Source organism: Protopterus annectens, chromosome 1.part1 (genome assembly GCF_019279795.1).
Source record: "Protopterus annectens isolate FY-2018-M chromosome 1.part1, PAN1.0, whole genome shotgun sequence".
Classification (NCBI taxonomy): domain Eukaryota; kingdom Metazoa; phylum Chordata; order Ceratodontiformes; family Protopteridae; genus Protopterus; species Protopterus annectens.
In genome coordinates, this window is record NC_056726.1 from 1,590,951,835 (window position 1) to 1,590,967,287 (window position 15,453).

The window sequence follows — 15,453 nt, forward strand, 5'->3', positions numbered from 1 at the left end:
CACAACCTGGCAGTTGATGGAGGGGAAGCCTTTGTGGTTTTATGTAGACCCTATCTCACCCACCAGGTAGTGCTTTGATGTGGATGTGCCTACAGTCTATAGCACTAACTACCTCAGGGTATTCTGCTATATGGTGGAAGAGACACATACTTTTGGTCAACACCTCACGGGTGTTGGGGAAATATATGTGCTAGTTGGGATGTGATGTCAATGCATCCAGGAACTGGTGGAGTACCCTGGATGCAGATGCCTGTGAGACCCCCATGATATTTCCAGTTGGTCTTTGGAAGGTACCTTTGGCTAGTATTCTTAAGCCTACACATACCTTGGTATCCACTGGGATAGGTTCCCCTCTGTTAGTGTTGTATGTGAGGCGTGACCGGCACAGCTCAGTGATTTGCTGTAGAATATCCCTGTCCACCATACAGTGATCCACTATCTCCAGCTCATGTAGGCCCTGGTAGGTTACCCTGGGTCTGTACACTCTTCTCTTCCTCCTTACTGTGGGTCGGTTGTCGGCATTCTCCTCCTCACCACCCTCAGTCTCTAGGACATATTGATGGAGTAAAGCAGCAGCAGCCTCAAACATTTTTAGTTAGTTTTGCCAGTTAAAAATCCCCCATCTGTGTATACTGGTCATGTAGAGTTTGTTGAAAAAAACAGTCTGAAGGGTGTTTGCATAGTTTATAGTAGTGTGCTGGGGTGATACATGTGTAATTGGCTGATTCTGATACATTCCACCTGCCAGCTATGCTAGTTCTCCTTGATTGCCTTCCTGCTGCTGTTTCCCCTTCCCAGTTCCTCCCTATTTAAGCCCCAAGGCACGCCACGCATACCCAGTGCTGAAATGTAAACAATTCTGCCACTTCCTCTTTTTTTTTTTGTTTAAAACCAGGTGCGCATACCCATTTAGGCTATGTAAACACTGCTCAAGCATATCTGACACGCTTCCTTCCTTTGCTGTGCTTAGCTAAGGGCAAACACAGGCCACAGAACTCCAATGAGCTTACAGCAAGCATGACACACCCCCCTTATGAAGTCATTCAGCTCTTACACTTGAACTGTTGTATTGCTGCACCTACATGGTTAGGTACAAACTGACACGTTGAGGAAATATGTGATTCAGTATAACTCCCCTCATTTGCATACCCCAGTGTGTAGGTCATTAGTTACTGCACTAAAATGGACCCTTTCCCCTTGACAACCAGTGCTCCCTGGTATTATTTACATTCTGTATGCCATTGACTATAATGGCAGAATTAATTTAAAATTGAGTTTTCACATTTTTTTTTTTATTTTCGGCACGATCCTGTTTGCGCGCTACTACCCTATGCTTAAATGTTTGAGATCAGTCAAAAAAAAAAGTTGAATTTTCATAATAATTCATCATTTTTTTATGCCAATGACCGTATATTTGGCCATTGGCATGTCTAATGTACATAATACATGCTTTTTCATGAGCTATCATGCCTCCATTTTGTCAGTTGCAGAAATGTACTCAGTTATTTTCTGAATACATTTCTACGCTGACACTGTTCTAGCACAGAGACTTGGCAGCATGGTGAATCGCTAGATCACCTCATTTGCATGGTTTTCACCAGCAAATGAGGTATTTTGCATATTTGCTGGTTTTCCATTCTGGAACAGTGTAGGACCATTCGTGCATGTGAAAACGGCACTATCCTGATTCGCTCATCAGCCATTTTCCATGCAGGAGCTCCTACACTGTTCCTGCATGGAAAATACAGCTTCCTAAATTCCGGGTATTGTGTTTCCATATTGGCAAGCTATCTATAGATATCATGCAGAAACAGGTTACTAGGTGTAGCTGTATCACACAAAACCGTGAACTGGAGTCCAACCCTCCCTGGAATGAATGCAGACACTCAATATAGAAGGTCATACTGGGCATTCTCCTACAGTTAGAGAAATGAAGCCCATGTCTGACAACACAGTGGACTACAGATATTCATTATTTACAGATGTCTTTGCACAAACACAAAATTGTACACCATTGATACTTGACACACACACACACACACACACACACACACACACACACACACACACACACACACACACACACACACACACACACACACACACACACACACACACACACACACACACACACACATTGGATAGGAGTACTCACACATATCTAAGGCCAACATAATATAATATGTCAAACATACACACACAGAGATGTGGGGAAGAAAAAGACAGACAGTGACAGAGGGAAACCCATTATGAGGCCTTTCCCACCCAGTACACATCCCATTGGCCTATATTACATGATGTGCTGATGTCATTCACTGAAAAAAATTCCTTTGGTTAGCCCTCAGGCCTATGGTCTCAGTGGTGCTTGTGATAACTGCGTAACACTACAATACAAATAAGTATCCATGTAGCAGTTGTAATCTCAGTCCTGTCAAATGTAAAGTTGTGTGTGAGTGTGTGTGTGTTTCTAGATGAATGTGGTTGAGGCCATTCACACTCATTACACTTTCCATTGCCCTACTTTAGCACTCCTGTTGATGTCAGTCACCCTGAAACAACCCTTTGGGCACCTTGCAGCCCTATAAGCTCTGTGGTGCTTGCGATAACTTTAGAATACTTTAGTGTAACAAACTAGTTGGTAGGAGTTCTATTCCCAGTACTGGCAACTGTGAAAATGTGTGTGTTTTTGTGAGAGAGTGTGTGTGTCTTTGTAGGGACCTGATTTTGGGGCCATTCACACTCACTACACTTCCCTTACCCCTCTTTTAGCACTGCTGCTGATGTCACTCACCTTCAAAGATACCTTTGGACAGCTCACCAGCATATAAGATCTGTGGTGTTTGTGATAATTGTGTAACACTATAGTGTAGCAAACTACTTAGATAGGAGTTTTAATCCCAGTCCTGGCACTGTGAAAATGCATGTGCTTGTGTGAGAGAGTGTGTATGTGTCTTTGTAGAGACCTGATTTTGAGGCTATTCACACTCACTATTTTCCTTATTCCACCTTTAGCACTGCTGCTGATGCCAGGCCATTCACACTCACTTCATTTCCCTTACCCCTTCTTTAGCACTGCTGCTGATGTCAATCACCTTCAAAGATACCTTTGGACAGCTTTTCAACATATAAACTCCATGGCACTTGCGATAACTGAATAATGCTATAGTGCAGCAAACTAGTTAGGTAGGCATTCTAATCCCAGTCCTGGCAACTGTGGAAATGTGTGTGTTTGTGTGAGAGAGTGTGTGTGTCTTTGTAGAGACCTGCTTTTGAGGCCATTCACACTCACTACACTTCCTTTACCTCTCCTTTAGCACTGCTGGTGATGTTACCTTAGGGGCATGTTTGGAGATTGTTCACCCTATAAGTTCTGTGGCATGCGTGATAAATGCATACTAATGCAGTAGCAACAATTACATAGGTAGGGATTTGAATCTCATTCCTGGCAAGTGTTTGTGTACATGTCCATACCTTAAAGATTTTGTCCCCATTTACACCCAATACACTTCTCAGTGCCTGACCATATAAGGTCAGTGGTGCATGTGGTAAATGCGTAACATAAATGTCTAAAAACATAGTTAGATAAAGGTTTGAACCTCACTCCTGGCAAATGTGTGTGTAGGGTAACATTTATTTGTGAAATCTCTCACCCACTATATCACTTAATGCCAGTATTTACAAGGGCTGGTGATGTTCCTCACCTTAGAAGTATCTTGGGACAACACCCATCCCATAAGCTCCATGGCACATGTGATAAATGTGTAACACTGTAGTAGGAATACATAGCTAGGTAAAGGTCTGAATCTCAGTAGTGGCAAGTGTGTGTGTGTGTGTGTGTGTATCAGTACCCTGCGTGGGTGTTGGTGTGATTTGTGTAATAACAGGATCCATTGGGGGGCGGGTTTCGCTAAATTATTATTTTGAGGACCTAGTATATGTCCCAATGTCCATATTACAAGGTCAACAGTTGTCAAACACTGTAGAGGTTGGTGTAGACAATCCACAGCACTAAATGTGTAGTGTCATGTACAATTACTATATGACAGTATGGATTAGTTAACAATATAGGCAAACCTTCTAATACTCAGAGACCACTCTTCACCCAGGAATCATACACAAATACACTTGGCTAGCCAGCAACCACTATATCAGTAGTTCTCCTTCAAATTGCCTCATAGATAGTACCCACAGTGTGATTGCAGTGAACTCCATGTCAAACTGATGATTAGACATGACTGGTGTCACACAGGGTATGGACCCATGCCCTCTCATGTTTGGGATCTACCCTTCTGAGGTGCAGGAGAACACAAAGGCACCTTGGCTGATATTGTTTGCATATAACAGTAAGGTGGGTAGTAGCATTCCCAATCCATGTGATGTTGACATCATGCCCAAAGGCCACTTGACACCTATGACTGTTGTTAGAACCCTGGACATTACCTCAGTGCCAAGTGATGTGCCACCATGACCTTTGGCAACACCATGGCTCACAAGAAGTAATATATTGGTGGTAGTCCACTGAACAGTGAGGTTATTATAACAGAATGGGGAACACAGGTTGACAGTCAGCTGTGTGTTGACCACAACAATGTCACTGACATCAGAAAGTACTTTGATATGTTACATCTCCTGACTGTGTGCTATCCAGCAAGTAAAAGGACATGGCACCCTGTTCCATCCCCTCAGTACACCAATCAATGTGTACAGTGGCCCTTTTGCCATGTTCCTTACTGGACAGCTGCAACAACTGTAGAGTCTGCAAACGTACCCCACAAAGGCAATATCATGCCTTATACACATGCCCTGTATGGACAGACTCCAATAATTCCAATGAATCCCCGTATTATACTGTTTATGTAGGTGCAATCACCACCTCAGTTACACAGCCATTTCTCACCAAACAAGGTCAAGAATGCTACTTCTGAAGATACCAATCTTTCCACACAACATGCCCCAGAGACCTCAAGCACACTTCCACACTTAAAAGAACATGCATGTGGGACATGTGCACAACCCAGACACTGTCCATGTTATGGAATATAAATCACATACATGTGAAGCAGTGCAGATCACTGTCCACCCACAATCAAAATTTGGATGAGTGGATGGGGAATACAAAACCCACCCCTGGGGACCACTCCAGTGACTATACCCCTGATCCACATTGGGGACTATTTTCATGTGGCCTGATGCCAGTATTCCCTTGGGCTAGCCTTGTAGAGCCTTCAGGTCCATTCACCTTCTAAACACCTATGAAGCAATGAACCTATGGATCTTAGTACTAGCAAATGTGTGTGTGTGTGTGTGTGTGTGTGTGTGTGTGTGTGTGTGTGTGTGTGTGTGTGTGTGTGTGTGTGTATGTTTGTGTGAGTGTGTAGTAATCTCAGTGTGTTTGGTTGATGAATATCCCCTGTAGCTGTGGTTATTAGCAATCGGAGGTGTGTCCAAACCAAAACTCGTACCATTCTCCATTCTACAACAGATGTTGAAATCAACATATACCTATGTACAACCCTCGGCCCTATAATCTGTGAGGCATATGCAATCACTGTGTTACATTCCAGGGATTTCCATGCGCATACAGCTGTACCCTGCCTATGACATGGTGGATGTGTTACCACACTGCCATACCCCATGGTCTTGCTGCAGGGCCACATCCCGGTGACGCACAGATGCCTAGAACAGAAACAGGATACAGCATGTGAGAACACATTCACTCAGCACTTTACTTGTGGTGGAGAGAGGGCAAGACTGTGGCCAATATCTGTTGTCTCAGGATAGGTAGCATTGTGCAGTAACTCACAGCACTTGTGTTTAATGCTGTGGAGGTTGTTGATGTAACTATTAAAGGCTGTTGTGATTGTCGTCAGTGTCTGCTGCATGTCTGCTATCATAGATGCCTGTAGGAGATTCCATGAGGGATCCAAAGTTGTGTTTGAGGCTAATAAAGGAGTTCAACATTCATGGGACACCACCTTTCTCCGCAACACTGTCCTCCTTCTGATGTGCACTTTAGTAATGGCAGGGGACCGTGACATTGTCTCCTAGTGTTTGGAGCACAGTGCCTGGGTTCTGTTTGCTCTGGCTAGTACCATGCATTCAGGTTCCTGTTTGTACAGTGCATATGTGTATGATTCCATAGTCATGCAGCTATTTCCCATTGGCATGGGTGCAGTGGGTCATCCACCCTATTTTCATGGCTGCAAAGCCAGCTTTGGAGTGGTTTTGCAAGGTGGTTACCTTTGTGTGTGGTGTGGCTGACATGTTGAGTACCATGTTGATTACAGCCTGTGTGGATCTCACCATGCAAGAATTGACATCTGTGGATGAGCAACAGTCCCATATTTAAGTAGTCAACACAGGTCAAGGTTGTTGCATCCTCTATCAGGTGTCAGTATGAGATGGTCCAGAGCAATGGAAATGATGAATCCCAGAAGTGTTGTACTGGCACTTGGCTACTTTCCCCAGGTAATGGAGGGGTAGTTGAAGTCTCATACTATGTCAGTGTTGCGTTCGACCATCATAGATGGCAGGGTGTTTAGAAATGTGCATTGACAGTCTAGGGACATAGATGTGGACCCATAGTAGGCTATGGTCTGGATTGCACTATTACCCCAAGGCAGTTGTACCGGAAGTTTCTCCAATGCATTATGCAGGGATACTAGTCTGGAGGTGTTCCTAGCCATAATGAATATGGTTCAAAACCACCTGTGAAGGTGTGGTGTGGTTCATGTTTGGCGGCTGACAGCTGTGGAATGTATCATAACCTGATACTGCAGGTCTTCTGTCTGCTGCTGTGAACCACCTCTCCATTACAGCAGACATGTGTCCTCCACTCCGAGTGCTTTGAGTGACTGCATCCTGACAGTTAGATGTCTACTGTTGAGCCGCATGACCCTCAGATTGCATACATGTCTAGCTGTTATGGGGGTAATTACATTAGGAACATTGCCTAATAAGGCATCATAGGGGTGGGAAGACACTTAGCTAGTAACTGGAAACCCAGCACTGATAAGTGTAGGACATCTGTGGCAAATCATCGGGTTCTGTCAGTCATGTCATCCCAAGCAGAGAGGTACTGGATCCCCTGAAAATGACACAAAACACATAAGTCAATGTTACAGTCAATCATCTGTTGATAGCACCACAGCATCATTCTGGGTGACAGCGGTACACTGCTCAGGGCTATTGTCACACCTATCTGGACCACATAATCAGAGAGTTCAACCATGTCTCTTGTCATGTAGTTCAGGGAGGTGTGTCCCAAGTCATTCCCACCCACATAGATACAAATGGATACTCATAGTTGTTGTGGAGTGCCATGACTGGCTGTGTCATGTGCTGGATGCTGGCATGTGATAGATATTTGGCTGTTACCTGCTCCATATTTAACTTAGGGAGTGGGATATGTGTGTGCCTCAGTATTGAGTTACCCATGATCACTGTATTGTGCAAGGTGGTTAGCATTAGGAGCTTAGGTTGAGGGGGCATACTGTGTAGGTTAAGTATGTGTCCCTTGGCATGTGCCATATCATGGTGTCTGAGTGGGTGTCTGTCATGCTAGTCTGTGCTGTTTGGGTAAATGCCCATTGAATGCCTCTGGGAAGGTAGATGTGTGGCTTCCCACTGTATGTCATGGCTGCCAAAGTAGGTGTCATAGTGAACTATGTGTTCCACATGGTGTGGTGTAGGTATGTATCTTATCCTCGTGACCTGCTAGCCCAGACTTTGCTGGAGAGTGCATATGTCTACAATGGGTGATATATGGGCAAATCTCACAGGTCTGAGTATTTGGAGTTTAGAGGGGAAGGTTGTCTGTGTACATGAGGCAATTGCAACAGTGCCTCAGAATGGACAAGTGCACCAGGTTAATGAGTATAAGCACATAAAACTGCCCTTCAAACATACCAGGAGGGGTAGACATAACTACTAAGTACTGGGGCTACATCTGTGATGAATGAGTACTGCTGCCAGGTGTGCCACACTTCTTGATGCAATAACCTGGTGAAGTGCTAAGCCATAATGCTAGTTGAAGTGCAAGACAGAAAGAACTAGCACGATGTAAGGGTAGAACAGAAGGCAGACTGTCTACCACCTGTAATACTTTACCACAACTGTGCAGTTACTAGCAGATTTGGCCATGTGATGTGTGTGTGTGTGTGTGTGTGTGTGTGTGTGTGTGTGTGTGTGTGTGTGTGTGTGTGTGTGTGTGTGTGAGTGTGTGTGACTCATGAACTGTCTGGCTTATACCATTTTTGACTTGTGAGCTGCCCTTCCCAATTCCTCTTGCCCCAATCTAGTAGTCCTGTTGATGTTATCCACCTTAGAAGTACATTTGGAGTAGGTGGAATGTATAAGTTCTGTGGCACATTTGATAACTGCGTAGCACTATAGTAACAATAACTAAATAGGCAGGAGTTCTAATCATTCTACTGGCATCTGTTTGGATGTGTGTGTTTGGGTTTCACCATTTTGACCTGTGTACTACCCTTTACACTTCCCCTCACTCCAATTTAGTAGTCCTATTGATGTCATCCACCTTAGAAGTACTTTTGGAAGAGATGGAGATCTATAAGCTCTGTGGCATGCCTGGTAACTGCGTAGCACTATAGTAAAGATACCTTGATAGGCAGGAGTTCTAACCCAATGCTGGAAACTGTGTGTGTGTGTGTGTGTGTGTGTGTGTGTGTGTGTGTGTGTGTGTGTGTGTGTGTGTGTGTGTGTGTGTGTGTGTGTGTGTGCGTGTGTGTGTGTGAGGATCATATCTTGTGTGGTTTTTACCATACACAGCTGGTGACCACCTCCCGCTGCCATTACTTTATATAGTGTGGTAACAGCATCTGCCTCACATGCAGCAGGTTAAACAATTGTAAGTCCTCTGTACAGATGTGTCTGGAATATCCATATGTTTGCAACCTATACATGGTCAGAAGTGGTCTGTGTAACAATGCCCATGTATGTGATATTGTAGCCAAATAGGCCACAGTGAGTATACTGACACATATGGCAGCATGAGGTATCATGCCTGACTGAAACATCCTGCTGATACAACTGCCACCCTCACAGGTGGCCAGCCTTGTAGGTGCAATACATGAGTCTAGATGCTTGCCTTTACAAGTGAACTGTTCCTGTTATGGGTCACATTAAAGGCTGGAAGAGGTGTGGACTGACATACTGTGGTCCTATTTAGTATGTAACAGGAACACCTTGCATCTTAACATGGGTGAGTACACAATTTATGTCCACTGTATACCATTAATGTGTTACACTTGTCCCAACCTTAGGCCATTTGTCCAGCTCCTTTTGCTGGCCTCTGTCCAGTCATCTTGGCACTGACAAGTTGTGAGGTATGCTACAGGAATGTTGAATTCATGTCAGATAGGCCCCAGTGGTGAACACTGTGATGCAATGCAGTTAACCCCAGCACAAATGAACATGCACAAAAAGCAATATAACTATAACATAAAGCAATATAGCTATTAATGATGGTTATGTGCATGGTACATTGCATGCCCTTCACATGCCTGGGGTATTGCCGGGCAACAGAATAATGTCATACTCACCAGCTTCAGGCTGCTGTCCCATATGCAGACCAGAGGGTCCTAGGTACTTGTGAGAGGGAGTTATTGTGAGCAGACTCACATGTAGCCTTGGTACAGGATGGATGCAGCATGCCTGCACATCTACAGTACTAACCCCAATAATACACAATGTCCTCTCCTCACCATAGATGTGCACCTTTGTGCATTAGAAAACCCCATCGACAACTGCATTTGGACACATGGATGTAGATACAATACAGATAAATGTATGTCTGATACATTAATGTACTAATCCCCACTGGGCCTTTACCTGCATGCTCCTCATCCAGTGTGTGTATGTGCAACCCACCTCCACAATGCTTCCCTCAGCTTCATGGCTTGTGCATTGGGCAGGTGCCCCAAATTTGGTGAGGAGCTCCTCGGTGGGTGTCAGTGGAGGCTGGATCACTGGGACCCACCTGTGGCTAGCTGGTCCCTCACTACAGCAGCAGCCCATTGATGGGCATGGTGGATGAGGTCGTTGTCCCCCTGCTGCACATGCTTATAAGTTCTGCTGTGCAGGCCAGCATCATTTATGCTGTAGACCTCACTGTTCCACAGGGTGGTCCTCTCCCGTACATCTTCTGCTCTCCATCCAAATAACAGGCATAATATCAAATCACATATTGGGTGATGATGTCAGTTTCCCCAAAAGAGAATGCTGGTAGGTGAGCACTCTGCATATTACCTGGAAGACATAAACAGGAAAAAGGTTACAGGACCTCATATGGGTGTCAAATTGCACATCAACAGTGGATATTACTTGCAAATAGTCCACACTATACCATAATCCTCCAAGCTATCATGGCTATAGCAACTTGCGTTACACTCCTGGCCTTGAGCTATCTTATCCCCCCCAATATTGGACACTTGATTGCATAATCCTCTATTCTCCATTCATTAATGTGTACAGGGTTGACAGTGGCCATCTTCCATGTGATGGTAGCAGGTCTGTGTTTGACTGTGGTGTGTGATGGAGCTGTGATCACATGCCTAAGTTCAGGTGAATTGTGTTGTTTCCTCTGAGACTTACAGCATATGTGGAGACACAGTTGCAAATGTCCTTGGTGGTGTGGATATGTCTGATTTGTAGTCATAGTCAGCCTTACAGGAAGTCACCTGTGAACTTACATGCTTGTTCAGATATAGGTGGACTTACTTCCAAGTTGTTGCCTGCACCTATGTGTCCCAGTATGGCCAATGTAGAAACCTATTAGGTGGTTTGTGTATTGCTGCTGTGCACCAAAGGGGATTAGTCTACCTTGGTGGAGGCTGGTTATACAGGTCAGGTATTTCTGAGTCCATATAACCACAGTGGATATAAAGGGTACACACTCCTGTTACAATGCCTAGTATTTGTGCAATTGAAACATGACACCACAATAACTCATTTTAAAACAATTCCCATCTATAATGAGACCTATAGCCTGTACAATTCAATTGAAAACATAACAATTTGGTCTGTAAAAACATATGGAAATAATAATCAGTACAATAAGCCTGTTGAATTAGTGTGCACACCCTTAAACTGATATTTTGTGTATGCACCTCTTGAGATGGTTACGGCATTCATTTGTATTGGTTTGGACTCTAACATCATGGCACATCTTCACTTGGCAATAGTTGCTTACCTTCCTAGAAAAACCTTTGATTGCATTTCAATGGAATTGTACAGGTTAGGGGTCACATTCAAGATGAGAAACATTATTGAATGATCTTCTGTGGTCTGACTGTCATACAGCACACAAACCTGGCATTCCAACAGGAGTGTGTATACTTGTGATATCCACTGTATATAGGTGTTGATATAGCTGGTAGTGGTAGGCAAGGACAGAGGTCATAACACAGTTGGACACTTTGATTAATACCTGATAATCATGCCTACTCTAGTACCCATATCACACAATGCAACAACCAGTAGCTGTACACATTTATGTCTGTTGTATGCACTGACACTGATATTACACACATGTGCAACATCTACAACCTATGTACCTGACTGCTTGAAACCCATGTGATTAGTTTTGTGCCTTCCAGATGAACATATGCATACATACATGTGCTCAGGTATACATTTCTGTTCTATGTTAGTATGGCACACTGTATTTACAGTCTTGCTTCTCAATCATACTTCTCAACCTGTTATAGCAGTACATCTGGGCAATGGCACACATAAATGGGTGACAAAAGGGACATCAGTATTGATACTGTATTAATATAGCTGCACCATACATTAGTATGTTGATTCCTCAGTAGGCTTTGATATCACTGTGATAACCTGGAAGATGTCCAACAGTCATGAGTAGGCTATTATGTTACAATGTCATTGCTCACAGACCTGCCAATGGTTTGGCTGACATAACACAGGTATATGTGTGTGTGACTACATATATCAGTCACAAATGTGCTTATTGTCCAGCAGAATACTGTACAGTTGAATACTAATAATTCAATATATCACATGCAGTTCAACACACTTGTCTGCAACAGTACTTTACTATGCACATACCCTATATAGGTCTCTTAGCTTCACAAGACAAGCATGTGTCATACTCATATTCACAGCTAATATGGATATGGACAACATCCCAATAACTGGCCTAGCAGTGGCACAGTCACAACTGTTTGACAGACACCCCATCAGTTGTCATATATGAGCTGTCCTTTCCCAAGGTGAGTCAGGCTCCTGAACTGTGATCCTACCTCGCAACCTCTCAGAGCATCACATCTGGACAAGCCTAAAATGATGTGGGGATGAATAGGGACAGACTTTAAATATTCTAGTTACAAACATAAGAAGTTTGTAGAATGATATATTTTGCATTACTGTGAATATTCTTAAGAATGTGGAGTCTTAAAATCAAGTGATTGTCATTACTTGACGACTTCAATCCTCAGCTATTTGCCAGAAAAGTACAAATTTCAGGAGGAATAGATAAAAAGCTATGATGGGAAAATCTGGACATTCTGTGAAGATTTGTACAATCGAGAGGAACAGCTGTGATATCTCCCACTACAGAGAGGGCCAGATGCTATGGCCATAGCAGCTGCTCAGCAGGACATTACTACAGCAAGTCTTGTTAGGACATATATTCCTCCAAATCATATTTCCCATTATTACAGACCAAGTACTACATTCAGTTACATGCTTACCTTATTGTTCCACTTACCTGTTTTCTTTCTTCTCTTTTCCATTTTATGTATTATTTCTTTTCTATCTCTCTCCCTCTCTATGCACTACAAGGATAGAGCTGGTATGAATAGGTGGCAGAATGGCTTTTTTAGGTGATGCTCATGACCAGGTGATGGCCTGTGCACATATTGGGGTTCTCCACTTGCTAATTGCATGCAGAGCACCTGTGTAGTTCTTCCAGTAGCCAATGTCATGGCAACACACTCCTTCATAGGTTCATAGGTTCATAGGTTCATAGGTTTATACTAGGCTATCTGCCCTAAGGCATTTATAAGCCTAGCCCAAATTATTGTGGCTTACGCCACCCCTTATATGAAAAAATACTGTGCCCATTAGTTTGTTGTGCCTCTGTCCAGCAGTGACCCAGAGATGATTCCCGGGGTAAACCTACGATCTCCCATCCACAGGTCTAGATTTCTCTTGAACAGAGTCAGCGAGGTGCTCTGCCTCACATGGACCGGGATTTTATTCCACAGCATAGGGAGTCTCTGAGTGATAAATCTATCCCTCCAGCACGTCCTATTTATATCCATGCTAAGGTTTAAGTCGCTTGCTCTAGTGGTTTTGGTGGATTTGGATTTTTTGAGGTGGAGCATGTCCATTAATTCCGGGTTGGACATGGCCTTGTATGTCAGGCACATGTCACCTCTGAGCAGACGGTATGCGACTGAATAGAGCTGGAGTTTCTTCAATCTGGCAGCATATGACAGATTTTGGAGTCCCTTTATCCTTTTGGTGAGGAACTTTTGGGGTCTCTCCAATTGCTGCAGATGTCGGGTGAGATACATCCCGAATGGGGCATTGTACTCGATCATTGGTCTGATAAGTGAAGAGTACAGGGGAACAATGACCTAACTGAGTACTCCATTGGCCCTTTCCCTTACTTGTGAGGAAGACATCCTGGAGTTGTGTGAGCTACTACCTCTTACAACAAGACTTGTGGAGACAAGCCAACTAAATGGTGGAGAAGGTTCAAGACTTAGGGGCAGAATGTGAGTATTGCTGTTATATGTTTGGAATACTGATAGTTCAACAGGGTTTGTCTGCATATGCGACTTCTGCATAGGTTTCAGTCTGAAAAAGTTCTGTCTCTGCATAGCTCTCAACTGTAGGTCCATCCACAAAATGGCCACAGATTAGCCTGTTATGTTTGGTCTGTTCCCCAGAGAGGTGAAGTCATTGGCAAATCAGTAGTATACTCTGGTGACTGCATTATGTAAATGGTAACATCCATTTGTTTTTCTGACTTTATATCCCTCAGAAAAGATATGTTACAACAAACCCTGTAACACCAACAACTTCCTCAGTGTATAACAGCAATATTTCAAGTATGGCCATGTATTTGGGCCTTTGTCCACCAATTATATCAGGCTTTGTCCAGATGTCATACAGTAGGAGGTTGATAGGTATAATGGTCTATCATTATTTAGTGCTGACATTCCTGCATAAGGGAAAGGATGGAAAACATGTTGAAGTCCGTACATTCAAGAGGTGGTGTATAGAGAATGCTCTTAGTTGCCTTTGTAACTTATTTTATGTGGGGGACGGTAACACATGTTTTAAAATTAGCCTGTTAGAACATGTGAGACATATCACTGATAAGAAAGATGAAAGTTCTATAGCTGTACATTTGAATAAATCTCACCAAGGTGACAGTAGTTGGTTCCAAGGTACTGTTTTTGAAAAAGGCTGTTCCTCAGTTTGATGAAACATTCATAAAAGGAAAATTGTTATGTAGACTCCGTATTAATATGAACCATAATACTTTATCCCATAGGGGGTTAAATAAGGAGTGTAAATGGAGGCTGTGTATTTAATTATGTAATTGCTAATTGCTTGTTGTGATTAGCATGTATTTCTGCTGATGTTTTACTCCTTGAAGGCTTTGGCCAAGACATCAGAGTATAATAAACGTGAAATACTGGCTGGTTGTATTTATCTATCCTATGTTTAGACATTTTACTTGTTTTGCCAAGAGGTTGTTGTATGTCTGGCCATTGTGTATAGCATATCATGATTTTGTAGAAGTGTATTGTTCACTTATTTATTTGGACTGTGAAGGGGGGCAGATCTGAGTGTCATGGCTGCTTTTGTAGCCTACTGTGCATGCTGCCCCAGTTATGGGTCGTCTATCAGCAGCATATGTTTGTATGGACATTTTGGTACTTGAATGAATATATATATATATATATATATATATATATATATATATATATATATATATATATATATATATATATATATATATATAGATATATATACACACACACACACACACACAAACACACACACACATGGGTCTAGGACTATTAACTGAAAGCACATTTCACTAAAACACATTTGACTGCGCACAATTCACTTAAAGCTCAATTCACTGAAAACACAATTCACTAAAACACATTTCACTGAAAGATATATATGGCCTTTTCCCCACTGGAGTATGACCCTGGAGTTAGAATATATAGTAAGGGGGGGTATGGTGGCCACCCGCCCCCACATTGGGGGGCATGGGGGCATAGCCCCCCACCTATTTCAAATATTTTGAACTATACACATGGATACTTGCAATTTCAAAAAATTACTCTTTTCTAAACTTAATATATATCCAAACTATGTGGGGCTAAGCCCCCACACCCCCTAATGTAGGGGGCAGTGTCACCCACACCCCCTTACTATATA